Here is a 26,717-nt window from a genome sequence, read left to right on the forward strand (position 1 = left end):
CTATTTCAAAAAGCGTAAGTGAATCCAGAATTGATGTTTTGAGGTGGTCATGGTTATAGGTTGAACCGTGTCCCCCTCAAAAAAAAAAAATACATGTTAAGTTCTCAACCCCCAGGACCTCAGAAGGTGGCTGTATTTGGAAATAAGACCTTTAAAGAAGTAATTAAGATAAAATAGATCCTATGGGTAGGCCCGAATCCAACAGGACTGGTGTCCTTATGAGAAGAGGATGTTAAGACACAGGCACACACAGAGGAGAGGCCATGTGAGGACACAGGAGATGACCATCTACAATCCAGTGAGAGGGGAGAGAGGCCTCGGAGGAAACCAACGCTGCAGACAGCTTGACCTTGAATTTCTAGCCTCCAGAACTGTGAAAAAATATATTTCTGTAGTTTCAGTGGTACCTTGTTATGAAAGCTCTCACAAACTAATACAGTCATTGAATCTAAATGATCTAATTTTCCTATTATCAGATATCTGCTCTAGATTGATCATAATTTACTGACTAAAAAGGTCTGGATCAAGAATCAAACAACATGTGTTTTATTCATAGTTTTCTTACTGATTTCTTTTGTAAACTAAATGCCTCTCTGAGTCTAAATCCCCTCTTCTATATAATCAGAGATTTGACTACATTTGACTCCTTTTCCTGCTTTAACCAGAACAACTCTACTTTTATTAATATTTTATATCATGGTCTTATGTAAGATTTCATTTGAAAAAGATGACTTAAATTACTTAAGACATTTTTGAAAACCACTGAACTAAAGGATCCTTAAGACCAAAGCCAAATTCTACAATTCATTGTGCCAAACTTCTACTCTAATTTCAATGTCATATGATGAGTGTCAATAATTTATTCTGAAACATATAAAATGCTCTTCGTGTGTCTGTGATAGCGCCAGTATAAAGTTATTACTTCAGTGACTTGAGCCCCTTATATCCACTTAGGATTTCACTTCTGAGTTGGTCAATAGGCATTTTATAATTAGCAAATAAATGGAAATTAGATTCTATAAAAGTCCTTCTTACCCTCATGACTAATTCAAGATAAATCTGTAGGGCTGCTTCTCGTTTATTCCGTGCTTTTCATGTTTAAAAAATCATGTGGGCAGGGCAGGACTTTTAGGGACACTTTACATATGAAAATGGTTTACTCTTTTGCTTTCTGGATTTAGTGGCCTTAAAGCAAAATGCAAAAGTCTGTCCCCATCTCCAGTATTCTCACTGATTTTCTAAAGCTTTGAACAGTCATAAAATCTAATAAATGTTGCTAGTGGCCTCTTGAATCTGGTTCAGTACATTTAGGTGTGGCCAGGGATGCTTTATTTTTTAAGCGCTTGTACCAAGTGGCCCTGCTATGGTATGAGGGTTGGTTCCAAGGAATCTCTGCATTTCACACAGCTGGTGACGGGGTGGGCCGGGGAGGTTAGGCAAGAGAGATGAGAGAAGGTCATAAAAACACTGTCTCCTGGGGTGGGTGGGGACAGTAAGGTACAGAAAGGGAAGTGCAGAGGGAAGGGAATAACATCGTGTAGAAACAAACCCCAGCTTATTCAACATTCCGATCTGAATTATTTTGATTTATTAGTATCGCACTGTGTTGAATTCTCCAAAAACAGTGATCACTGAGATTCAAGTGAAGCTTCCATGAAATGATGCAGCCTTTAACAAATCTTCCTTAAAACACATGCCTCCCAAGGAAAGCTGATGTTTAGGGGTTTTAAAGTTGCTGTTTTGGCTCTGATTCTGGCCATCGAAGGTTGCCGAGATGCAGACACAGAGCATCCTATTAAGTACCCAAGAGATGTTTTTAATGATTAATGTACACATAGATTTCCTTTTAATTTCTTAATCATTCAAAATGCTAGACATCTAGAAATCGTGGAATGAGTCAAAATTCCCATTTGGCAGGAAACATTACATGCTGCTTGAGTTTGAGTTAAAAAAGTACACCCCCCCCCTTGCACACAGAAATGTGGGTGACAGGACACTTACTGGGTGGCACTGTTGACACCACCCTGCAGCCCAGAGCAACATAGTTACTATGTAACATATATGCCCACCATCCAACATGTGGGTGCAAGCATATAAGTGAAAGGAAGGGATAAAGAATCACTATGCTGTATGCCTGAAACTAATATACTATTTTTATTTTTATTTATTATTATTATTATTATTATTATTATTATTATTATTGTGGTATGTGGGCCTCTCACTGCTGTGGCCTCTCCCGTTGCAGAACACAGGCTCTGGACGTGCAGGCTCAGCGGCCATGGCTCACGGGCCTAGCCGCTCTGCGGCATGTGGGATCTTCCCAGACCGGGGCACGAATCCGCATCCCCTGCATCGGCAGGTGGACTCTTAACCACTGCGCCACCAGGGAAGCCCTAATATACTATTGTATGTTAATCATAACTCAATAAAAAATTAATTAATTTAATTGAGACTGATTTTTTTTTAAAGTCTTACTTCCTCTCTACCAGGCATTCAAATCCACATCCCTGTCAATTACAAACACTTCCATCTCTCGTCTTGGCTCTGCTCTCTTCTTTGACACTTTTTTTCCATATTTTTCTCATCCATAATCATATTCTTCTATTATTTTGTCTAGAAACTCAACCAATCTACAGAGCTGCTTCCGGGGAATTCTGTGCTTTTGGAGAAGCTCTTTACTTTGCCTCAGGAGTTGTACCATTTAACCTGTGGATAATACTCCACAAATAACTCCTGTGACTCTAAAGAGACCCCAGCAACCTGTGTGTGTCCTGCCCACAGTTTCTGGGCTGTTTTATCCATCAATAAATCTCTGGAAAGAAGACTCCAGTATTCTGTGGCCCTTGACACACTAGGGATCAAAAAAGAACAACTGACAACAAATATTACACTATAAATATGTAGAGAAAGCAATTATTATTTTCCCATTATGCAAAAGCTGTTATTGTGGAAGATTTTTATTTTTTAACCAAGTGATTTTAATCTACAGACCAGCACTCTTATGGTTGGACATACTATGTTCTACTTCATCTAAGTCACACTGATGTCTTCATGTATTTAATTTTTGTTCATAAAGTTCCCACTTTGTCATAATTTAATGGTCCTTTTCCCAGACTCTAAAGAATTTTGATTACCTTACACTGGAACCAGTAGAACAATGAATGGGTTGAAATTCATTATTTTCTAGTCATCAGGTTTCCTATTTCTTCTAGTTCAGACTCTAAATATCTGTGTGCTCTTTCTGATTTGGTGTTTAGTCTAGTACTTTTCCTAATCCCTAGTTGTTGGCAGGCACATTTGGAAAAAAAAAAAAGTTGATCATATTATGTCTTAGACCATTTGGAGAAGTAGAGTGTCTCCACTTAGAATATATCAGCCTTGCTCTTCTTGATAAAATTCTTTAATTACTTAATCCCCTTTTCAAAACAGTGAGCTTAGCTTCTCAATTTGCAAAATGAGAGCCTCTGCAGTTCAATTAGAAATTGAACCAACAATTCATTATATTTATTTACTGGCATGTTTTAATCTCGAAGTAATTTAGACTCCACTATTTTTAAATTGATTGCTAGAATTACAGTTTAAAAGCTACAGAAGAGTATAATTTAGGAAGATGTGTTGTTTACCTCTGAAGTACAAAATAAGTTATGAAACCATATGTAACCCTATGTTCTCTATTTGTCCACACATGTTCTAATCAATTATCTAAAGTATGCAGGACATAATTACTATACCCTTGGGGTTTTTTTTCATATATTAAGAAAGGTATCGCCAACTCAGAATTTTGAATATTAAAACTCAGTATGTCTTATCATACCAAATAAAATTTGAAATACATTTTCAAAATTTAATTGTAGAAACCATAGCATAAAATGTAAAGCAATGTTTGCAATCAAAGATTAAATGCAGTAAATATTCCTTAAATGTCATTCCCATGATTTGTGTTGTTTCTTGAAAATTTGAAGAAACTCTATATAATATAGATCTTCGAAACATGTTTTAATAACTGATTTCAATTTGTTAGTACATAATTTGTAGTTTAAAATAGATAATCCTGGAAATAATAAAATGCATTTCATTAAATACGTTTTCTTATCCAAACTGAACTCCACATTCCGCTGCCAATACACATGATTTTATTATCATAAAATCAATGTGACTTTATAATAGTTATGCCCCAAAAGACATCCACTTTCATAATGTAAAGGAATTTTAGCTGTAGAATTTTGTTTTAAAGTTAACCTTCCAAACATATCATGTGGTCCCTATGTTCCATCTTTCTCCCCATTCATTTATCCATCCAACTAATATTTACTGAGTTTCCATGTGTAGATGACTGCTCATTTCTGGAAGTATACACAGAAAACACATGGACAAAGATCTTGCTCAATGTTCTTATAATTGGGTAGGTAAGATATGTCCATACTTCACCTTAATACATACTAGAAAATAACGACTGGCAACAAGGTTGTGTATGAATTTAGATGCACTTCAAAGGTAGGGCCCAGGGAGGAAAAGGAGAAAAGGTGGGAGGAGGCTGTGGTATCTGAAGCAAGTCTTCCAATTTGCATGAGAAGTAGGGATAAGAAAACCACTCAGGAAAGACAGCAGCAAAGTAAAAAGAGAGGAAAGCTTGTGTCGTATGGAGGAAATAATTAGTAACTCATTTGGCTGTGGTCATGAAGAGGAGGCAAGGAGAGCACACCTGGAACGTTTGGAACGGCAGGCACAAGGTCTTTCCTGCCAGCCTGAGGTACCAGCGGGATAAGGCCCGAACTCCCACCTTCAGCTTCCAGGGCCTGCAAGGCTTGGTCTTGACCAACTTTTCCAAAAGTACCTGTAGTTGCTCAATTAAGTGTGTTGATTTGCACTGAGAGTGACTCCCCAACGGTGAACCCATGTTCTCTCCAGCCTCCGGGGACCGCCCCGAGTTTCCCACACACAGCCTGAGATCTCTGGCTCTGCGTGCTCGCTCATAGTTTACACCATTTCCTGTTCATTTACTTATTACTGGGCTCTTTTATTCATCATCCATGGTTCATTCCTGATCCCCCAACTAGAAATAAATATCTTTCTGCTCTCTTTCATTTTTCCTAAACCATCTGTGATATCCTGCAATACAGTGCAATACCTTGATTATATTTTCTACCTTTTCTATAGGATTATAAATCCTTTAGAATGCAAAGAGGAGGAAGTTTCCAATACTGTCATTGATTTTCAATGAAAGTGTGCCAACAGTTATCAGTTGAATACCTGAGAAGATGAAAGAACTGGGCTGTAGCTGATATGGGTCGAACAGCACAGAGATTTTTTTTTTTTTTTTTTTTTTTTTTTTTTTGCTGTACGTGGGCCTCTCACTGCTGTGGCCTCTCCCGTTGCGGAGCACAGGCTCCGGACACACAGGCTCCGCGGCCATGGCTCGCGGGCCCAGCCGCTCCGCGGCATGTGGGATCTTCCGGGATAGGGGCACGAACCCGTGTCCCCTGCATCGGCAGGCGGACTCTCAACCACTGAGCCACCAGGGAAGCCCCAGCACAGAGATTTTGAGCTCCGGGTTAGAGCACAGATACCTTCAACACTCAAATATGGGACAGAATGAATACGTGTGCTGGGAAAATGCTGTTATGTTTTTTGTTTTTTTGTTTTTTTGTTTTTTGTTTTTTTTTTGCGGTACGCGGGCCTCTCACTGTTGTGGCCTCTCCCGTTGCAGAGCACAGGCTCCGGACGCACAGGCTCAGCAGCCATGGCTCACGGGCCCAGCCGCTTCACGGCATGTGGGATCTTCCCGGACCGGGGCACGAACCCGTGTCCCCTGCATCGGCAGGCGGACTCTCAACAACTGCACCACCAGGGAAGCCCTGTGTTATGTTTTAAACCTTCCAGAGAAATTGAAATCTACACTATAGAAACATAGGAATTCTATAAAAGAATCCCCAAACTATTACCTAACTCCTCCTTTCCAGGAGGAGCAAAGGCAATCAAAGAAATAAAACAAATTCTACAGTTCTGCAGCTTACACTCATCCAGGCCCAGTGGATGAGGAGTAACTTGCAAGTCTGCTGTATGAACTCCATCTTTCCTGAGATAGGTTTTCATTGCCTGTGCCAGGAAACTGGGAAATCATTTAACTTACGAAAACTGATTGATCCAAAAGTGTGGCAAGGGTTCTGCTCTCCAAAAATACCAGGTGAAAGAGCAGACTGCCAGATTCGCACAGCTGGATGTGTTTCGCCTCTTCTGGGTCGTCCAAGTTCACCACATGTCAGCTCAGCAATTTAGGGTGGATTGGAGACAGTCCAGCAGAAAGAAAGGGAAAGCTGTGTCGACTGCAGCCAGCAGATTTTCTCCTCCTCATGTTAATTCATCTCTTTCTCGGATGTTTGTGATTTGTTTGTCTTTTCAGCTGTGGCAGTGGTTAATACAGTTGATGGGAAAATAATGCGTCCAACCTGGACAGATCTTTTGAAGTTGTAGGTTTACTGAATGTTAATCTACAGGTGCCCAAATATTAACTATTTGAAAATCTGTGTCACCATTGCATAAACTCTTTAAGATTTGCATCCATCAATGGGATTTGCCAGGTTTTTTTTTTTTAATCCTTTACTACCCACTCAGAGTGGCTACATTTAGATTTGTTCCACTATCTGTTCTACTCATTTAAATAACTGCATTTGCAAGTTAACCTACAAAATAAAGACCTAGAATATGATGCTTATTTAGATCGAGCAATCTTAAATGTGTAAAAGAAATAGAAATTTTCTAAGGGTCCTTAACAAGATAAGGGCAAGGCCAAATTTGGAGGACAAGGGGGAACCATGCTTTCTGCTACTACTGCAGGCATGGATGGTTCTACTTGTCTATAATTCCTCCACTGTAATGTTAATCTATTTCACTGGCTATTTAATCTCTTTCTCTAATTGAAACTAACCATCATTTTTTTCCATTACCTTATTTAGCATGTATGCCTTCTCACCTCAAAAAATATATATATCATTGTCCTTTTCTGTTCTCTCCATCACAGTGGTAAGCATCAAACAAATAGTAATGCTTGACAGTATGTCCTTACTGTTTATTCATTTTAAATATAGCAGTGTGTACATGTCAATACCAAGCTCCTTAACTATCCCTTCACCCCTGGTAAACATAAGTTCATTCTCTAAGTCTATGAGTCTGTTTTTGTTGTGTAAATAAGTTCATTTGTATCTTTTTTTTACATTCTGCATATAAATGATATCAGATGATATTTATCTTTCTCTGTCTGACTTACTTCACTCAGTATGACAATCAACCTAAAGGGGAAAAGAATTTGAAAAAGAATAGAAACATGTATACATATAACTGAATCACTTTGCTGTACACCTGAAACTAACACAACATTGTTAATCAACTATACTCCAATATAAAATAAAAAGTTAAAAAAATAGTAATGTTTGTATTTGGTTGTGTAGTTGAAACTTAGAGTAGTTTATTTGCTGCTCTGACACAAGGAACATAAAAACAGGGCATTCGGCTTGAAAATGGCATTGCTATGTTTCTGTCTTTCCATGAGCCAACTGTACAAACCTGGGCAAGACATTTCACCTGCACAGGTTAAAGAACTCTCAAATCTAACATTTTCTTCCATTTTTCCTGACAGCAGGACCAGGGAGGTGCGGTCCTCTTCTACTTTTGATGGTTTCCGTATACAAAAAGTGAAGATATGTCCAAAGAGTTATGAAAATTATAATACAGATTCATGTTTATACTTAAATAAAAAAATCTCACACCCATATATTTAGTATAAATTAATTTGGAAAGAACACGGAAAGTCTAAAAATGTAGGCTCTATGTGAATGTAAGACTTGGGCAAATGGCTTTTCCTCTTGTACTCTAGTTTGGGCTCCATATCCCACTGACCCATTTGTCTTCATCTGGGTTACTGGTTTGTAATGGTACTGCCTGCTTCTAGTCTGGTCTCCAGGCCAGATCTGTCCTTGATGCTGAGCCAAGCATCATAACAAAAATGTTTGACATTCCCCATTATTTGCCTACAACTCAATCATGATGCACTGCCTATTGTAAGTTTTAGGCCATCTCAATCTTTCAAACATACATCTCCAAATAAGTTGTTCCTCTTCCTAGAATTTTCTCCATCAGGTATCTCTTTCTGTTTGAGATTCAAGACATCAAAGCCTGGAGGACACCTTTCCTGACACCCCATTCTTAGCAAGGCCATGCATCTTAAAAAAATGGTACAGATGAACTTATCTAAAAAACAGAAATAGAGTCACAGATGTAGAGAACAAACTTATGGTTACCAAATGGGAAAAAGGGAGGGAGGATAAATTGGGAGATTGGGATTGACATATACACACTACCTTATATAAAATAGATAGCTAATAAGGACCTACTGTATAGCACAGGGAATACTCAATACTCTGTAATGACCTATATGGGAATGGAATCTAAAAAAGAGAGGATATATGTATATGTATAACTAATTCACTTCAGTGTACACCTGAAGCTAACACAACACTGTAAATCAACTATACTCCAATAAAAATTTTAAAACTAAACTCACCTTTGCATAAAATATAATTCTACTTCCCACCGTGAATTGTGATGACGTACCACTTGCTTGTCTTCACACTATACTGTCAACTCTTTAAGGAGAGAGCCTCTGTCTCCGATCTCTCCAGCCCTACAACCTTATTGTTTCCATCATTCATAGAGGTGATGAGGAAATGTCTGTTAATGATTTACGGTGATGTTGAGATACCCTGAGAATGTGCTTGACTCCCTCCTACCAGCCCCCAACCACCTTTGAGATAAAGTGATAGATTTGGAAGGTATGTAGTATAAGACATAGTTATGAAATAAATTCATGAAATACACATTTTATTTCAATTTCCTCCTCAGCCTTACCTCTGACCAGCCACCTTTTTAAAAAGATTGTTGTGGTTCACACTTTAAATGCTACATATAAAATTGTCTCATTTGTGTTTTGTCATGGGCATTCTGTTTCATTCCCTTCTGAGAATGAATAGAAATTCTCTGAAGCCTGACATTACACATCACACAGCTCAAGTGATATTAAGTGTTTGTGGTTAGTACAGGCATCTTATGTTCCAGAATAGAATGCATTTTTTTTTTTTCAGTACGCGGGCCTCTCACTGTTGTGGCCTCTCCCATTGTGGAGCACGGGCTCCGGACGTGCAGGATCAGCAGCCATGGCTCACGGGCCCAGCCACTTCATGGCATGTGGGATCTTCCCGGACCAGGGCATGAACCCGTGTCCCCTGCAACGGCAGACGGACTCTCAACCACTGCGCCACTAAGGAAGCCCTAGAAAGACTTTTATAAATCTAAAGCTAACTAACAATCTAATCAAAGATATATGAAAAAGTCTTTGGAATTTCAATGATCAAATTGTACACATTTTACCATATTTACATCACAATATGCTTTTCACAATTGGTATTCATTAAAATGATTTGGTGGCTAAGGAGAAAAATCAAATTAGAGGAAGAGTAGTAGGATGAAATAGATGATTATTCATAAATTAAATTATGTGGCAACGAGAACCTTGTCAAGCCATCTCATGTCCCCAAATCTGACCCACCCACACCAGAAGCTGACTGTAATTGAGGATCAGAAATTCACTTGAGGGGCAAGTAATTGAATGATGCCAATGTGAACCTTTAGCTCCTCCCCAAGAGGAAGTCACATTTCAATGGGGCTCAAAGTCTTAAGCCAAACTTAGAAATCCAGAACTAGACTAGCAACCAGGGTAACATTTTAAGCATTAGAGAATCAAGAAGAAAAAATGTGTGTGTGTGTGTGTGTGTGTGCACCCCATTCTCAGCAGTCTATAATGATTAAGTAAATTTTAAAATGTTGCCTATGTGTAATGCCTGATATTTGAGCATTCTCTTTTGACAAATTAGAATTGAATATCTTGGAGGACCTGGACTAAGTCTTCTAATTCCCTCAAATTCTCCAATGCTGCTTGGCACATAAACATTTGATAAAATTATTGGATGAGCTAATTAATTAATTATTACTGTCTACTGCAACAGTAATGGTCAAGAAGAAAGTTACATTCTAATGCTTCAAAAGTTGTTTTCCCAGCAACCTAAGTGTCCATCAATAGATGCATTGATAAAGAGGGAAACACAAGAGGGAAGAGATATGGGGATAGATGTATATGTATAGCTGATTCACTTTGTTATAAAGCAGAAACTAACACACCATTGTAAAGCAATTATACTCCAATAAAGAAGTAAAAAAAAAAAAAAGATGTGTCACATATATACAATGGAATACTACTTGGCCATAAAAAAATGAAATAATCCCATTTGCAGCAACATGGATAGACCTAGAGATTATCATACTAAATGAAGTAAGTTAGACAAAGACAAATATCATATGATATCACTTATCTGTGGAATCTTAAAAAATGATACAAATGAACTTATTTACGTCACAGAAATAGAATCACAGATATAGAAAACACATTTATGGTTACCAAAGGGGAAAGGTGGGGGGGGTAAATTGGGAGATTGGGATTAACATACACTCTACTATATATAAAATAGATAACCAACAAGGTCCTACTGTATTGGACAGGGAACTACTCAATGTCTTGTAATAACCTATAAGGGAAGAGAATGTGAAAAAATATATATATGTATATATTAACTGAATCACTTTGTTGTACACCTGAGACTGACACAACTTTGTAAATCAACTGTATTTCAATCAATCAGAAAAAATAACCTACAAAAAAAAAGTTGTTTCCCCAAGTTACGAGCCCCATTTTTTTCCCTCACTGAGGGAAGACTCAAAGTCTAGAGATTGAACCAACTGAACTTTCAAGATTTCTTTTCAACTTTCAACACTGTGTGTTGGAGCACCCAAGCTGTGACTTGACCACAACCCTGAGCACCAGCTCCTCTCAAGACCCTCACAAGCATTGCTGATTTGCAGGGCACAGGATCTAGATCAAGTACCTTCAAACCCCCCTCAGTCAAACACAAATAGGATTGACTACCTTAAAGATCCAACGTTTGACTTTAAGAGCCAAGAAATTATTTCTGGCTCCACTTTCAAGGAAAACCAGAAAAGTTAAAAAGAGAGAGAGGGTGATAGAATATAAATATTGTTTCAAAATATTTATAAGATATAACATTGCTTTTGGCAGGACCAACGTTTCTTTTACAATAATAGAAGATGTTTTGTCGCCTTCCAAGTTGGCTCTGAGACGAGAGATGCTCGTATTCATGTGTCATTTGGGAATGTCAGAGTTGATGTTTCCCACATTGGTTCTCATGTCATTTCCCCGTGCTTCCAGGCCTGCAAAATAATCTAACATGCACAAGGAAACAGGCAACAGGAACAAAAGTTTTGGATACAATGACCCAAGTGCAAAACACCTCCCTAGCCTCGGGTGGAAAACAGCAGAAGCCTGACACTTCTCTAGAATGGCTCTGACGGTGACCAGACAAGTAGCCAATGGTGTGTAAAGAACCTGAGAGCAGGGGGTAAATGCCAGGAAAAATACAAGCACAGGACACTACTTTGTACTTTATGGACTCATAAAAGCTTTATTCTGGAAAGTTCAAAGCCCTTGACAGACCTTCCATTCATCCTCCCTCTCTCCTTTGAGGTACACAGGTGGCAAGTGTAATCACTGTCATTTTTATGAACAGGAAAAAAATGAGGCATAGAAGGTTAAGGAACACATTCAAAGTTACATAAAATCACAAACACAGAGGACAACACCAACCCCCTGCCCAATGCTTCCTTCAATGCCTTATGACCCTTTTCACTGTGTTGGGCTTATTTCATGCTTTTCCTCAAAGAAGCTGCCTTAAAAGACCTCTTCTACTCATATGTTGTTTCTCAAGTTAAAAACGGGGGGTAAGGGAGCAAAAAACCCCAAGGTCTTGGCATGTCTCCAACAGCCAAATCATTCTTTCAATGCTACTGATATTCCTCCTCATCTATCAAGTTTATTATACTTTCAACAAAACTCACAGTTTAGTTTCCTGTGCCACTATTTCATCTAAAAACCTCCCTCAACCTGTGTTGCTCAGTCGTATCCTCAGATTCTCAAATCTATATGTTAAAATGAACTCGTCACAACCCTGCTAAGCATCTGAGTTGTAGGACCGGTTGTAAATGCCAGGAAAAGAGAATGAGATCCCCTTTTTCTTGAGGACTGGCAGGTAACCACCAAGTGGAGATATTGTAACCCCACACTGGCACTCCACCTCCATGCCCTGAAAAGACATCTTTGCTTGGCGGCTCTTCCAGTTGAAACATAAGAAAAATAAATTGTAATAGCAACCAAATGGAAAAAGCTGGAAATTACTAGAGAAGAGGAAAATTTTAACTTCTAAGAAGACATTAGAAAGTGGAAACATCACAAAAACCCTTTTGCCAATGAGGTTGTCCAAAAATCAACCAAATTTATTGTAGAACAATAATAAGCAACATTGTACATGAATCAGTGATGATGTAAAATTATGCAGTATAAACATTGCTGAAGATTTTTTTTTCTATTTAATTTACCTTCAAAGGAAGGCTTTAGAATGAGGCTTTGAACTGCATTTCATCATGTAACACGTTGACTTGTATATTACCTCGGATATGAATCTAATACAGTTTGATTTGTTATGATGGGACTAAACTGAAACATGTATTATTTTTTCATGCCTCTTTCATATAAGCACAAGGTGTAATAAATAACAAATTTAAATATGGGAAGTGTTGAGTTTGAGTTTTAAAGATACCTTTGAGGAGATGATTTTTATCTACTAGTTAGGAGAAATATTATGTAGCCAAACCCCTGTCTCTATTAGTCCTAAAATATCAGAGTTGAAAACAAAATGTTTGCTTACCTCATGAGGATAATTTAATGGAATTTATACTGCCTAGTAAAATGGAGTGTTTTTTTCTTTATAAATGTACGAAATGGAAGCCATTAGACAAAAAAAATTGGTTTCGCTTTATCCCATAGGTTACTAATTGCTCTCATATCAATATATGAACGTATTTTTGTGTAGAAATACCACATTTCCCCTTTGTCTTTTGATATAGTAAAATAAATACAGATTTCTGGAAACTCTGACATTGAAGTTAGTCATAGACTATTTGAATAGCTGTCAAATGTGATACTGATTTATTAATGACTCCCATATGGTAAAGAACAATCCTTTCCAGACCTTTAACATCTTCTAATTGCTGCAGCTAATTGTTGTGTTGAAATAATTTTCTTGATCATTCTTACCTAATTCCTCTGTATGAGATTGTACATACTTATTTTACTTCTTAACAATTCACATTGCTTTGGAGTTCATTTCTTTTCTGCAAGAAAATACTTTATTCCTGTGGGAGGGAAACACAGTACTTATATATAATGCAGCTGTGAAACAAACGTAATACTTTATGCTCTATTGTAAAGAGGCCTTCTAAAATCTAATTTCCTGGGCTGATAGTGAATGATACCTATTTCTACACTTAACAATCTTTCAAAATACTTTCCTTTTCCTAGCAAAAGTGTCTATCGGTATTGGCACATGTTATGAAGCAGCCTATTACAAGTTTCCAGTACATGATTTATAGTAGTAGTAATGCTTGGTGTGTTTTGTTACCACTACAACTGCTACTACCATTTATAATTAAATTTTTATTTCATGAATTACACAACTTGGAAATTTAACTTAAGATGACTGACAGATGGAAACCCTTAACCATTGAAACTCATTCTCCACATTGTGAATATAGCATTTTGATTTTTCTTCTGTACCTTTTTTTTCTTTTTTATAGTTCTAAATATACAGGCTTGGAAGTAATTTCTTCCCCGATTCCCGGTGTGTGTCTCTCTTTCCCTGTGATATATTAAAGCATCTGCTCAATCTCAAGGTTCTTCTACGATACATTCCTTCTTCCATCTTGGCCATGTCCTCCTCCTCACAGGCTATTACTCCAGAAAGACACTTTCTGTCCTCATCTTCCATCTCCTTGATGTCATTGTCTAAATTCCTGAAACTATTTTCTACTGCTCGTACTAGATTCATTCCTCATTCACTTTTTATGTAATATTTCTAATGTGAAAAGTTATTTGGTGAACTCAAAATTATTTGAAAATTGACTAGATTATGAGCCATAGCATGGAAGAAGATACATTTTATTTACCTTGGTAATGTAGTGTCTTCTGCACTACCTGTCACATTGTAGGTTCCTAGGAATAATAGCAATAATAACAATAATGGTAATAATATCTAACATTTAAAGCACTTACTGTGTGCCAATACCATGGTAATCATACTATTATGATAATAATAATACTATTTAACACTTAAAGCACTTACTAGGTGCCAGCACTATGATACTAATAATAACAATCACCTAAAGACTTAATATGTGCTTACATTGTACTAAGTGTTTTTCATGGAATGCTTACAAAGTCCTTACAATAGTACTTAGTATATGGGGTAAATTATATAATTATTCCCATATTCTGGATGTGGAAACTGAAGTTCAGAGGACATAAGCAATTTACCAAGGTGGCAGAGCTTGGTCATAAGTTGTCTGATTCTATGTTCTAATAGAATGTTCTAATCACTATAAATTTTGGTCAGAGATTACGTTTGATTGCTCACCATACTTCTCTTTGAGCCAAACTCCCACCACTATGTGTTTGCTTTGTTCATTAATTCTCAAGATCAGCTTCTATCCAGAAATAAATAATCCAGAGGAAGGAAGGTAAATATATTTTAATTTTCTTGCTAACTGCCCTTTATGGCAAAAGATGCCTTTAACATTTTATTTAGAAGAATTCTGAGGTTATGTAGAATGTCTGAGGAAAAGGCTCTATAGGCATAGAAAAGGGAACAACAGCCAACTATTTGCCTACCTAATTAATGTGTATCTCTATTTCCTGGTGTAAAAAAATTCTCAGGTTTCTGTCCACAGTGGAAGCTGGACACCAGTACAGGTTGAAATGCAGCCAAATTCAACCCGCCAGGATAAAACTAGTGTCACATTAACATCTTCGCTAAACAGCCAGGTAAAATAAATCTGTTTGTCTAAGGTAAAACTTACAGCCTCAGACAAACCATAGGAAAATAGGCTGATTGCCTCATCTCTACATAAAGAAATACTAAGATAACATTTTATTATTTTTATTCTTTTTTATTTATTTTACAACTTTATTGGATTATAATTGCTTCACAATGGTGTATGTTTCTGCTTTATAACAAAGTGAATCAGTTATACATATACATCTGTTCCCATATCCCTTCCCTCTTATGTCACTCTCCCTCCCACCCTCCCTATCCCACCCATCGAGGTGGTCACAAAGCACTGAGCTGATCTCCCTGTGCTATGCGGCTGCTTCCCACTAGCTATCTAACTTACGTTTGGCAGGGTATATATGTCCATGCCTCTCTCTCGCTTTGTCACAGCTTACCCTTCTCCCTTCCCATATCCTCAAGTCCATTCTCAAGTAGGTCTGTGTCTTTTTTTTTTTTTTTTTTTTTTTGCGGTACGCGGGCCTCTCACTGTTGTGGCCTCTCCCGTTGCGGAGCACAGGCTCCGGACGCTCAGGCTCAGCGGCCATGGCTCACGGGCCCAGCCGCTCCACGGCATGTGGGATCTTCCCGGACCGGGGCACGAACCCGTGTCCCCTGCATCGGCAGATGGACTCTCAACCACTGCGCCACGAGGGAAGCCCAGGTCTGTGTCTTTATTCCTGTTTTACCCCTAGGTTCTTCATGACATTTTTTTTCTTAAATTTCATATATATGTGTTAGCATACGGTATTTATCTTTCTCTTTCTGACTTACTTAACTCTGTATGATAGACTCTAGGTCTATCCACCTCATTACAAATAGCTCAGTTTCATTTCTTTTTATGGTTGAGTAATATTCCATTGTATATATGTGCCACATCTTCTTTATCCATTCATCAGATGATGGACATGTAGATTGTTTCCATCTCCGGGCTATTGTAAATAGAGCTGCAATGAACATGTTGGTACATGACTCTTTTTGAATTATGGTTTTCTCAGGGTATATGCCCAGTAATGGGATTGCTGGGTCATATGGTAGTTCTATTTGTAGTATTTTAAGGAACTTCCATACTGTTCTCCTTAGTGGCTGTACCAATTCACATTCCCACCAGCAGTGCAAGAGTGTTGCCTTTTCTCCACACCCCCACAAGCATTTATTGTTTCTAGATTTTTTTGATTATGGCCATTCTGACTGATGTGAGATGCTATCTCAATGTAGTTTTGATTTGCATTTCTCTAATGATTAATTATATTGAGCATTCTTTCATGTGTGTTTTGGCAGTCTGTATATCTTCTTTGGAGAAATGTCTATTTAGGTCTTCTGCCCATTTTTGGATTGGGTTGTTTGTTTTTTTGCTATTGAGCTGCATGAGCTGCTTATAAATTTTGGAGATTAAATCTTTGTGAGTTGCTTCATTTGCAAAAATTTTCTCCCATTTTGAGGGCTGTCTTTTGGTCTTGTTTATGGTTTCCTTTGTGTGCAAAACCTTTTAAGTTTCATTAGGTCCTATTTGTTTATTCTTGTTTTTATTTCCATTTCTCTATGAGGTGGGTCAAAAAGGATCTTGCTGTGATTTATGTCATAGAGTGTTCTGCCTATGTTTTCCTCTAAGAGTTTGATAGTTTCTGGCCTTACATTTAGATCTTTAATCCATTTTGAGCTTATTTTTGTTAGGGAGTGATCTAATCTCATACTTTTACATGTACCTGTCCAGTTTTCCCAGCACCACTTACTGAAGAGGCTGTCCTTTCTCCACTGTATATTCCTGCCTCCTTTATCAAAGATAAAGTGACCATATGTGTGTGGGTTTGTCTCTGGGTTTTCTATCCTGTTCCATTGATCTATATTTCTCTTTTTATGCCAGTACCATACTGTCTTAATTACTGCAGATTTGCAGTATAGCCTGAAGTCAGGGAGCTTGATTCCTCCAGCTCCGTTTTTCATTCTCAAGATTCCCTTGGCTATTCGAGGTCTTTTGTTTTTCCATACAAATTGTGAAATTTTCTGTTCTAGTTCTGTGAAAAATGCCAGTGGTAGTTTGATAGGGATTGCATTGAATCTGTAGATTGCTTTGGGTAGTAGAGTCATTTTCACCATATTGATTCTTCCAATCCAGGAAAATGGTATATCTCTCCAACTATTTGTATCATCTTTAATTTTTTCATCAGTGTCTTATAATTTTCTGCATACAGGTCTTTTGTCTCCTTAAGTAGGTTTATTCCTAGATATTTTATTCATTTTGTTGCAATGGTAAATGGGAGTGTTTTCTTGTTTTCACTTTCAGATTTTTCATCATTAGTGTATAAGAATGCAAGAGATTTCTGTGCATTAATTTTGTATCCTGCTACTTTACCAAATTCATTGATTAGATCTAGTAGTTTTCTGGTAGCATCTTTAGGATTCTCTATGTATAGTATCATGTCATCTGCAAACAGTGACAGCTTTACCTCTTCTTTTCTGATTTGGATTCCTTTTATTTCCTTTACTTCTCTGATTGCTGTGGCTAAAACTTCCAGAACTATGTTGAATAAGAGTGGTGAGAGTGGGCAGCCTTGTCTTGTTCCTGATCTTAGTGGAAATGGTTGCAGTTTTTCACCATTGAGACGATGTTGGCTATGGGTTTGTCATATATGGCCTTTATAATCTTGAGGAAAGTTCCCTCTATGCCTACTTTCTGCAGGGTTTTTATCATAAATGGGTGTTGAATTTTGTTGAAAGCTTTCTTTGCATCTATTGAGATGATCATATGGTTTTTCTCCTTCAATTTATTAATATGGTGTATCACGTTGATTGATTGCATATATTGAAGAATCCTTGCATTCCTGGAATAAACCCCACTTGGTCATGGTGTATGATCCTTTTAATGTGCTGTTGGATTCTGTTTGCTAGTATTTTGTTGAGGATTTTTGCATCTATGTTCATCAGTGATATTGATCTGTAGTTTTCTTTCTCTGTGAAATCCTTATCTTGTTTCGGTATCAAGGTGATGGTGGCCTCGTAGAATGAGTTTGGGAGTGTTCCTACCTCTGCTCTATTTTGGAAGAGTTTGAGAAAGATAGGTGTTAGCTCTTCTCTAGATGTTTGATAAAATTCGCCTGTGAAGCCATCTGGTCCTGGGCGTTTGTTTGTTGGAAGATTTTTAATCACAGTTTCAATTGCAGTGCTTGTGATTGTCTGTTCATATTTTCTATTTCTTCCTGATTCAGTCTTGGCAGGTTGTGCATTTCTAAGAATTTGTTAGGTCTGGTGGGTTTTTATCTTGCTCCTTCACCTGCTGTGTGTTTTTCTGTCTTCTCATTTTGCTTATCTTACTGTGTTTGGGGTCTCATTTTTGCAGGCTGCTGGTTCGTAGTTCCCGTTGTTTTTGGTGTCTGCCCCCAGTGGCTAAGTTTTGTTCCGTGGGTTGTGTAGGCTTCCTGGTGGAGAGGACTAGTGCCTGTGTTCTGGTGGATGAGGCTGGATCTTGTCTTTCTGGTGGACAGCTCCGTGTCTGGTGGTGTGTTTTGGGGTGTCTGTGGACTTATGATTTTAGGCAGCCTCTCTGCTAATGGGTGGGGTTGTGTTCCTGTCTTGCTAGTTGTTTGGCATAGGGTGTCCAGCACTGTAGCTTGCTGGTCGTTGAGTGAAGCTGGGTGCTGGTGTTGAGATGGAGATCTCTGGGAGATTTTTGTCATTTGATATTATGTGGAGCTGGGAGGTCTCTTGTGGACCAGTGTCCTGAAGTTGGCTCTCCCACCTCAGAGGCACAGCACTGACTCCTGGCTGCAGCACCAAGAACCTTTCATCCACACGGCTCCTCAATTTGGGATGATTCGTTGTCTATTCAGGTATTCCACAGATGCAGGGTATATCAAGTTGATTGTGGAGCTTTAATCTGGTGCTTCTGAGGCTGCTGGGCGAGATTTCCCTTTCTCTTCTTTGTTCTCACAGCTCCCAGGTCTCAGCTTTTGATTTGGCCCCGCCTCTGCATGTAGGTCGCTGGAGGGCTTCTGTTCTTCGCTCAGACAGGACGGGGTTAAAGGAGCAGCCGCTTCAGGGACTCTGGCTCAGTCAGGCCGGGGTGGGGGAGGGAGGGGCACGGAGGCGGGGCAAGCCTGCGGCGGCAGAGGCCAGCGTGACGTTGCGCCAGCCCGAGGCGCGCCGTGCGTTCTCCCAGGGAAGCCATCCCTGGATCCTAGGACCCCGGCAGTGGCCGGCTGCACAGGCTCCCCGGAAAGGGGGCGTGGACAGTGACCTGCGCTCGCACGCAGGCCTCTTGGCGGTGGTGGCAACAGTAGCCCCAGCGTCCCACACCCATCTCTGGGGTCCGCAGTTTTAGACGCAGCTCGCGCCCGTCTCTGGAGCTCCTTTAAGCAGCGCTCTTAATCCCCTCTCCTCGCACACCAGGAAACAAAGAGGTAAGAAAAAATCTCTTGCCTATTCAGCAGGTCCAGACTTTTCCCCGGACTCCCTCCCGGCTAGCCGTGGTGCACTAACCCCCTGTAGGCTGTGTTAACGCCGCCAACCCCAGTCCTCTCCCTGCGCTCTGACCGAAACCCGAAACCCAAGCCTCAGCAACCAGCCCTGCCCCGCCCCCAGCGGGTGAGCAGACAAGCCTCTCGGGCTGGTGAGTGCTGGTCGGCACCGATCCTCTGTGCAGGAATCTGTCCACTTTTCCCTCCGTACCCCTGTGGCTGAGCTCTCCTCCGCGGCTCCGAGGCTTTCCCCTCCGCCACCTGCAGTCTCCGCCCATGAAGGGGCTTCTAGTGTGTGGAAACCTTTCCTCCTTCACGGCTCCCTCCCACTGGTGCAGGTCCCGTCCCTATCCTTTTGTCTCTGTTTATTCTTGTTTATTTTGCCCTACCCAGGTACGTGAGGAGTTTCTTGCCTTTTGGGAGGTCTGAGGTCTTCTGCCAGCGTTCAGTAGGTGTTCTGTAGGAGTTGTTCCACGTGTAGATGTATTTCTGGTGTATCTGGGGGGAGGAAGGTGATCTCCGCGTCTTACTCTTCCGCCATCTTGCCCTCTATCCCCCTATCATTCTTTTCTAAGGTAACATTTTAATGCAGTTGCTAACCTTTAAATTCCCATGGGCATATAGAGTTTTGTACTTGATAATAAACAGTGAAACATCAGTACAGATGTTGAATGTTGAATTTTCTAATATAAATAATAATCTGGTTTACTGGGAGATAATTTAAAACCAAAAGCACATCAACTATGATTCTGATAGCATATTAAATATAACTCATCCTTCGATTCAGGATGTTCTTCATGCCATGTGGTCATGCTATGAACACTGATTACAAAATATGATCCTGACAAAACCATAATTTGAAAAGATACATGCACCCCAATATTCATTGCAGCACTGTTTACAATAGCCAAGACATGGAAACAACTTAAATAACCATCAAAAAATGAATGGATAAAGAAGAAATGGTACATATGTACCATGGAATATTACTCAGCCATAAAAAAGAATGAGATAATGACATTTGCAGCAACATGGATGAACCTAGAGACTATCATACTAAGTGAAGTAAGTCAGAAAGAGAAAGATAAATACCATATGCTATCACTTATATGTGGAATCTCAAATATGACACAAATGAACATATCTATGAAACAGAAACAGGCTCACAGACATACAGAATAGACTTGTGGTTGCCAAGGGGGAGGGAAGGGTGGGGGATGGAAGGATTGGGAGTTTGGGATTAGCAGATGCAAACTAGTATATATAGGATGGATGAACACCAAGGCCCTACTGTAGAGCACAGGGAACTATATTCAGTATCCTGTGATAAACCATAATAGAAAGGAATATGAAAAAGAATATATATATATATATATATATATATATAACTGAATCACTTTGCTGTGCAGCAGAAATGAACACAACATTGTAAATCAATTACACTTCAAGTTAAATAAAATTAAATAAAATAAATTAAAATAAGGTTCTGAAACTGAGCAGAGGCAGACTGCATGGTGGCAAAAAGCTGGAGCCATAATTCCTGGGTTGGTTTCTTTGTGCCACCATTTTTATTAGCTCTGTGTCTCAGTTTCCTCATAGGAAAAATGGAGATGATAACAATATTATGTACAGTTCTTCAAACACCATCTGTCACATAGCAAGCACTCCATAAGTATTAGTTATTATTGCCACTGTTATGTTATAAAGTAGAAAATTCACCCGAATTACTTTTGTAACTGAAAGACAAATATTGAAGTTGTGTGTGTGTGTGTGTGTGTGTGTGTTCACATGCAGCTGTATGTGTGCATATGTATTTATTTTGGCAAATCCATATTTTTGCCAATTTTCTTATCATATTTCCCTTGTGACTACAAGAAAAATTTTTTCATGCACTATAGATATTTGCACCTCTTGATATTTGAGCCGCTGAGATATTTTACTGTTTAGCTTACCATGTTATGGACTGAAAGTTTTTGTTCCCCCAGAACTTACATGTTGAAACCCTGCCCTCCAATGTGGTAGTATTAGGAGGTGGGGCCTTTGGGGAGTAATTAGAATTAGGATGAGGTTGTGAGGGTGGAGCCCTCATGAATGGGATTTGTGCCATTACATGAGTCATTAGATGAGCTTGCTTCCTGCCTCTGCTCCCTAACGTGGGAAGACAGAACACGAAATCATCAGTATGCAACATGGAAGTGGGCTCTCACCAGAACTCAGCCATGTGGACAGACCGATCTCAGGCTTCCAGCCTCCAAAACTGTGAGAAATAACATTTTGTCATTTATAAGCAACTCAGTCTATGGTATTTTGTTACAGTAGTTCAAACTAAGATACTATCTTCATTTATAGTCAGAAGGAGACAAATTTTTATCATATCTTTAGCATAAAGAAATGAGCAGGAAGTTTTGGAATGACATACACTGATTTTTATAAAGAAATTATTTTTGTAAGTGTCAGTTGATGGACAACAGGTACATGAAAAGATGCTCTATGTTACTAATCGTGAGGGAAATGCAAAAAACCACAATGAGATATCACCTCACACTTATTAGAATGGGTATTATCAAAAAGACAGCAAATAACAAGTGTTCGCAAGGAAGTGGAGAAAAGGGAGCCCTCGTGCACTGTTGGTGGGAATGTAAACTGGTGCAGCCACTATGGAGAACAGTATGGAAATTCCTCAAAAAACTAAAAATAGAACTACCATACAATCCAGTAATTCCACTCCTGGGTATTTATCCAAAGAAAACAAAAACATTAACTCGAAAAGATGCAGGCACCCCTATGCTCTTTGCAGAATTATTTACAATAGCCAAACTGTAGAAGCAACCTAAGTGTCCATTGATGGATGAATGGATTTGTTTTTTAAATTATGATATAAATACCATAATTATATATATATATACACATACATATATGTAAATACATATATGAACATATACAATGGAATATTATGCATTATGCACATATACAATGGATTATTAATAAATAAATATTATTTATCTTATTAAAAAGTAAATATTACCATTTGCAACAACATCGATGAACCTCAAGGGCTTTAAATAAGTTAGAGAAAGACAAATACTGTGTGATCTCTCTTCTATGTGGAATCTAAAACAAACAAACCCATAGATACAGACAGAGAACAGATTGGTGGTTGCCAGAAGCAGGGGGTAGGGGGTGAGAGAAACAGGTGAAGAGGGTAAAAAGGTAAAAGAACAAACAAACCTGGGGTGGTAAGATGTGGTAGTACATGAAAGAAGACTGGCCATGAGTTAATAGTTGAAGCTGAGTGATATTAATTTGGGTTCATTATACTATTCTTAAGGGGAAAAAAAGTCAATTGACCTCCCTTCCTAAACTCTAAAAATACTATTTTCACACTATTACCCCATCCAGGGAGATGCTGTTTTATATGTTCTACTTCAAGAGGAGAGGACTTTTATTTTAGATGTCATGGGTTGAGCAGTGCATACGTGAGGTAAGTGGAAATTTTTACCCTGCTTGGGATCTTTGCTGAAGGGTGCCGAGAATGATATTAGAACCGGTCCTGTATGCCTAATGAAGAACAGATTTTGATGTAAAAACAGAATTCTTTATTTGGTTATCTTTGATCTAAGACCACTAAAAGGAATAGTAATTGTGGTTATAGGCAAGTGTCTGTTAAAGATGGGCAAATTAGAACTTAAAAAATAATCACTGATTTTAAATATCCAAACCAATTTCTACAAAGAAATACATTATTTAAGTGTGAAAATATTTGACTTTTTTTCTTCTCTTGCCAGGGGTTTTTCTCATATCTGTCAGCACTCAAGGCCCTGACACACTATAAAAGTCTGTTTTGTCAGTCTCCAATCCCAGGGGACACTACGAGTACTAAATTCTTAAGTCTAGATATGTAGGTTTAGATAAGGTTTTGATAAGCGTTCAAACACTTTGTTGATTAACCACATCAAATCAAAGCTGTGAATTTAGGCAATCACTAATGATTCCAAGGAACCTGGATGAGATTGTATGCAAATCTCCAGGGGGTTAGGGTTTAACCTAGCACCCTAGAACATAAAAGGCAAACTGCCTCTTGGCTGAGTCCGCCTGTTGTTTGTGTGTAATTGTCAGAGGCCCTGGGAATCTGTCCAGCAGTCTTCCAAAAAGAGAAGCATACACACTTCACCTACAGTTAGCACTGCAGCTACCTTGGAAGAGGGGAAAGTCAGGAGGTTTGCTTATGCTAAGATGCTTTGAAACTTGAACTCTGGACCAGTCCAATGACCTTTGGCATTGGGATTGTTGAGGTGTTTAAGAGAACTCCAGCTCCAAGCGCTGTATTTGGGAATGGCAGAGGAAATGAGTTGATGAGGCAGTGAAACTCAGAAGCATTCTCTTGGACGCTGCGTTGGTGAGAGTGGGAGGGGAAAAGGTCGCTCTGCCAATGGCATTGCTGTAACTCACTGGGAGTCTTTCAAACCAAGGGCTCTCAGCATTCCAAAATTTCAGAAGCAGGGAGCTTGTAAGTGTGCACTGGTCATGCGTGTCATCAGCACCCATGTGTGTAACCCAATAATTAGAAATCTTTGTAGTAAAATTAATGCCTTGTAGGTACAAAGTTCTAATTTGTACCTTAAATGTTTCATTGGTAGATTACGAAGGTGGATCGTCTTGATTTTTAATCCTAGTATAAGCCTGTAAAAATTGGCTGGCTACAAATGCAAAGTAACCTTGCCCCACTTTTATGTGGTGATATCTGTGCACAGAAGGAAACAGGTATCATGGTCATTGTCCTTGTTTTGTGTTTGAAGCCAGTTATTTACAGTGTTCAAATATAACTTCTTTGGATGAACCGCCGAATTTGATGTGTTAATAAGTGAATTTATAAAATACATTTTTAAAGCTTTTCTGCCACAACTTAAGGAAGAAACGATATTTAAGAACTAAAGGTACATGATGTATATCAATCAAGTGATGTGTCAATGTAAAAATGTATGAAGATTTAGTTCTTAATGAATTAAAACTCAAGAATGTGAGTGGAGCATATTCACAACTTTGTGATTTGTTCTGAAGTCCCCACAAAAAAAGGGCCAAAGACAGCAAAGGCATACTAGAATCACGTTTTCTTTAACTCAGCAGTTTTCAAACACCCTGATTTGCTTTAAATAAAGCAGCACCCACTGTAAGTGCCTTTTATTTTCAACTTTTAAAAGAAATGCCATACTTTCCAACTAGACAATCCCCAATCCTGAGTGTGTCAGGACAGGAGATTTCTCCCCAAAATATCTGAAAGACATGAGTGTTTCAGGACGTTTTCAGCAGAAATAAATTCCTGAATGTCTTAAAACATCATGAACTCAGCCAAGACAGGATCAGTAGCAGCTGCTCAGAGGCAGGTGGTTCCATTAGTACCATGAGTCCTTCCCCACACACCTCCAGGATCGAATGCCTTCCATTTCTGAAAATTTAAACAATTTGACTATACTATGAGGGAATCGGAATAGAACGCTCTTTCTTATTTTTTTTAACCAGTAAAATTGAGCACTGTCGTTTATTTTATGTTCTTTTTTTTTACCATCTTTTTTAGAGTATAATTGCTTTACATTGTTGTCTTAGTTTTTGCTGTATGACAAAGTGAATCAGCTATATGTATACATATATCCCCATATCTCTTCCTTCTTGAATCTCCCTCCCACCCACCCTACCCCACCCCTCTAGGTGGTCACAAAGCACTGAGCTGATCTCCCTGTGCTATGCGGCTGCTTCCCACTAGCTATCTATTTTACATTTCGTAGTGTATATATGTCCATGCCGCTCTCTCACTTTGTCCCAGCTTACCCTTGCCCCTCCCCGTGACCTCGAATCCATTCTCTACATCTGTGTCTTTATTCCTGTTCTACCCCTAGGTTTTTCAGATTTTTTTTTTTTTTTTTTTACATTCCATATATATGTGTTAACATATGGTATTTGTTTTTCTCTTTCTGGCTTACTTCACTCTGTATAACAGACTCTAGGTCCATCCACCTCACTACAAATAACTCAATTTTGTTTCTTTTTATGGCTGAGTAATATTCCATTGTATATATGTGCCACATCTTTTTTATCCATTCATCTATCAATGGACACTTAGGTTGAATCCACATCCTGGCTATTGTAACAAGTGCTGCAATGAACGTTGTGGTACATGACACTTTTTGAATTATGGTTTATCAAGGTACATGCCCAGGAGTGGGATTGCTAAGTCGTATGGTAGTTCCATTTTTAGTTTTCTAAGGAACCTCCATACTGCTCTCCATAGTGGCTGTATCAATTTACATTCCCACCAGCAGTGCAAAAGTGTTCCCTTTCTCCACACCCTCTCCAGCATTTATTGTTTCTAGATTTTTTGATGATGGCCATTCTGAGTGCTGCGAGGTGACACCTCATTGTAGTTTTGATTTGCATTTCTCTAATGATTAGTGACATTGAGAATCCTTTCATGTGTTTGTTGGCAATCTGTATATCTTCTTTGGAGAAATGTCTATTTAGGTCTTCTGCCCACTTTTGGATTGGGTTGTTTGTTTGTTTGTTTGTTTGTTTGTTTTGATATTGAGCTGCATGAGCTGCTTGTATATTTTGGAGATTAATCCTTTGTCAGTTGCTTCATTTGCAAATATTTTCTCCCTTTCTGAGGGTTGTCCTTTAGTCTTATTTATGGTTTCCTTTGCTGTGCAAAAGCTTTTAAGTTTCATTTGGTCCCATTTGTTTATTTTTGTTTTTATTTCCATTTCTCTAGGATGTGGGTCAAAAAGAATCTTGCTGTGATTTATGTCATAGAGTGTTCTGCCTATGTTTTCCTCAAAGAGTTTTATAGTGTCTGGCTTTACATTTAGGTCTTTAATTTTGAGTTTATTTTTGTGTATGGTGTTAGGGACTGTTCTAATTTCATTCTTCTACATGTAGCTGTCCAGTTTTCCCAACACCACTTATTGAAGAGGCTGTCTTTTCTCCATTGTATATTCTTGCCTCCTTTATCAAAGGGAAGGTGACCATATGTGCATGGGTTTATCTCTGGGCTTTCTATCCTGCTCCATTGATCGATACTTCTGTATTTGTGCCAGTACCATACTGTCTTGATTACTGTAGCTTTGTAGTAGAGTCTGAAGTCAGGAAGTCTGATTCCTCCAGCTCCGTTTTTCTTTCTCAAGATTGCTTTAGCTATTCAGGGTCTTTTGTGTTTCCA

The 26,717-nt window shown here is 38.7% G+C and overlaps 1 long non-coding RNA gene across 1 annotated transcript in view; it reads left to right on the forward strand.

Moving 5' to 3' along the window:
* Nucleotides 1–21,687: 21,687 nt before the first annotated feature.
* Nucleotides 21,688–26,717, forward strand: part of LOC132483389 (uncharacterized) — a 33,812-nt gene continuing 28,782 nt past the window's right edge. Inside the window, exons 1-2 of the long non-coding RNA XR_009531067.1 lie at nt 21,688–21,769; nt 22,910–22,991. This is a non-coding gene — a long non-coding RNA (uncharacterized LOC132483389). The remainder of the gene's footprint in view (nt 21,770–22,909; nt 22,992–26,717) is intronic.

The sequence above is a fragment of the Mesoplodon densirostris genome, chromosome 2 (genome assembly GCF_025265405.1).
Source record: "Mesoplodon densirostris isolate mMesDen1 chromosome 2, mMesDen1 primary haplotype, whole genome shotgun sequence".
NCBI lineage: Eukaryota > Metazoa > Chordata > Mammalia > Artiodactyla > Ziphiidae > Mesoplodon > Mesoplodon densirostris.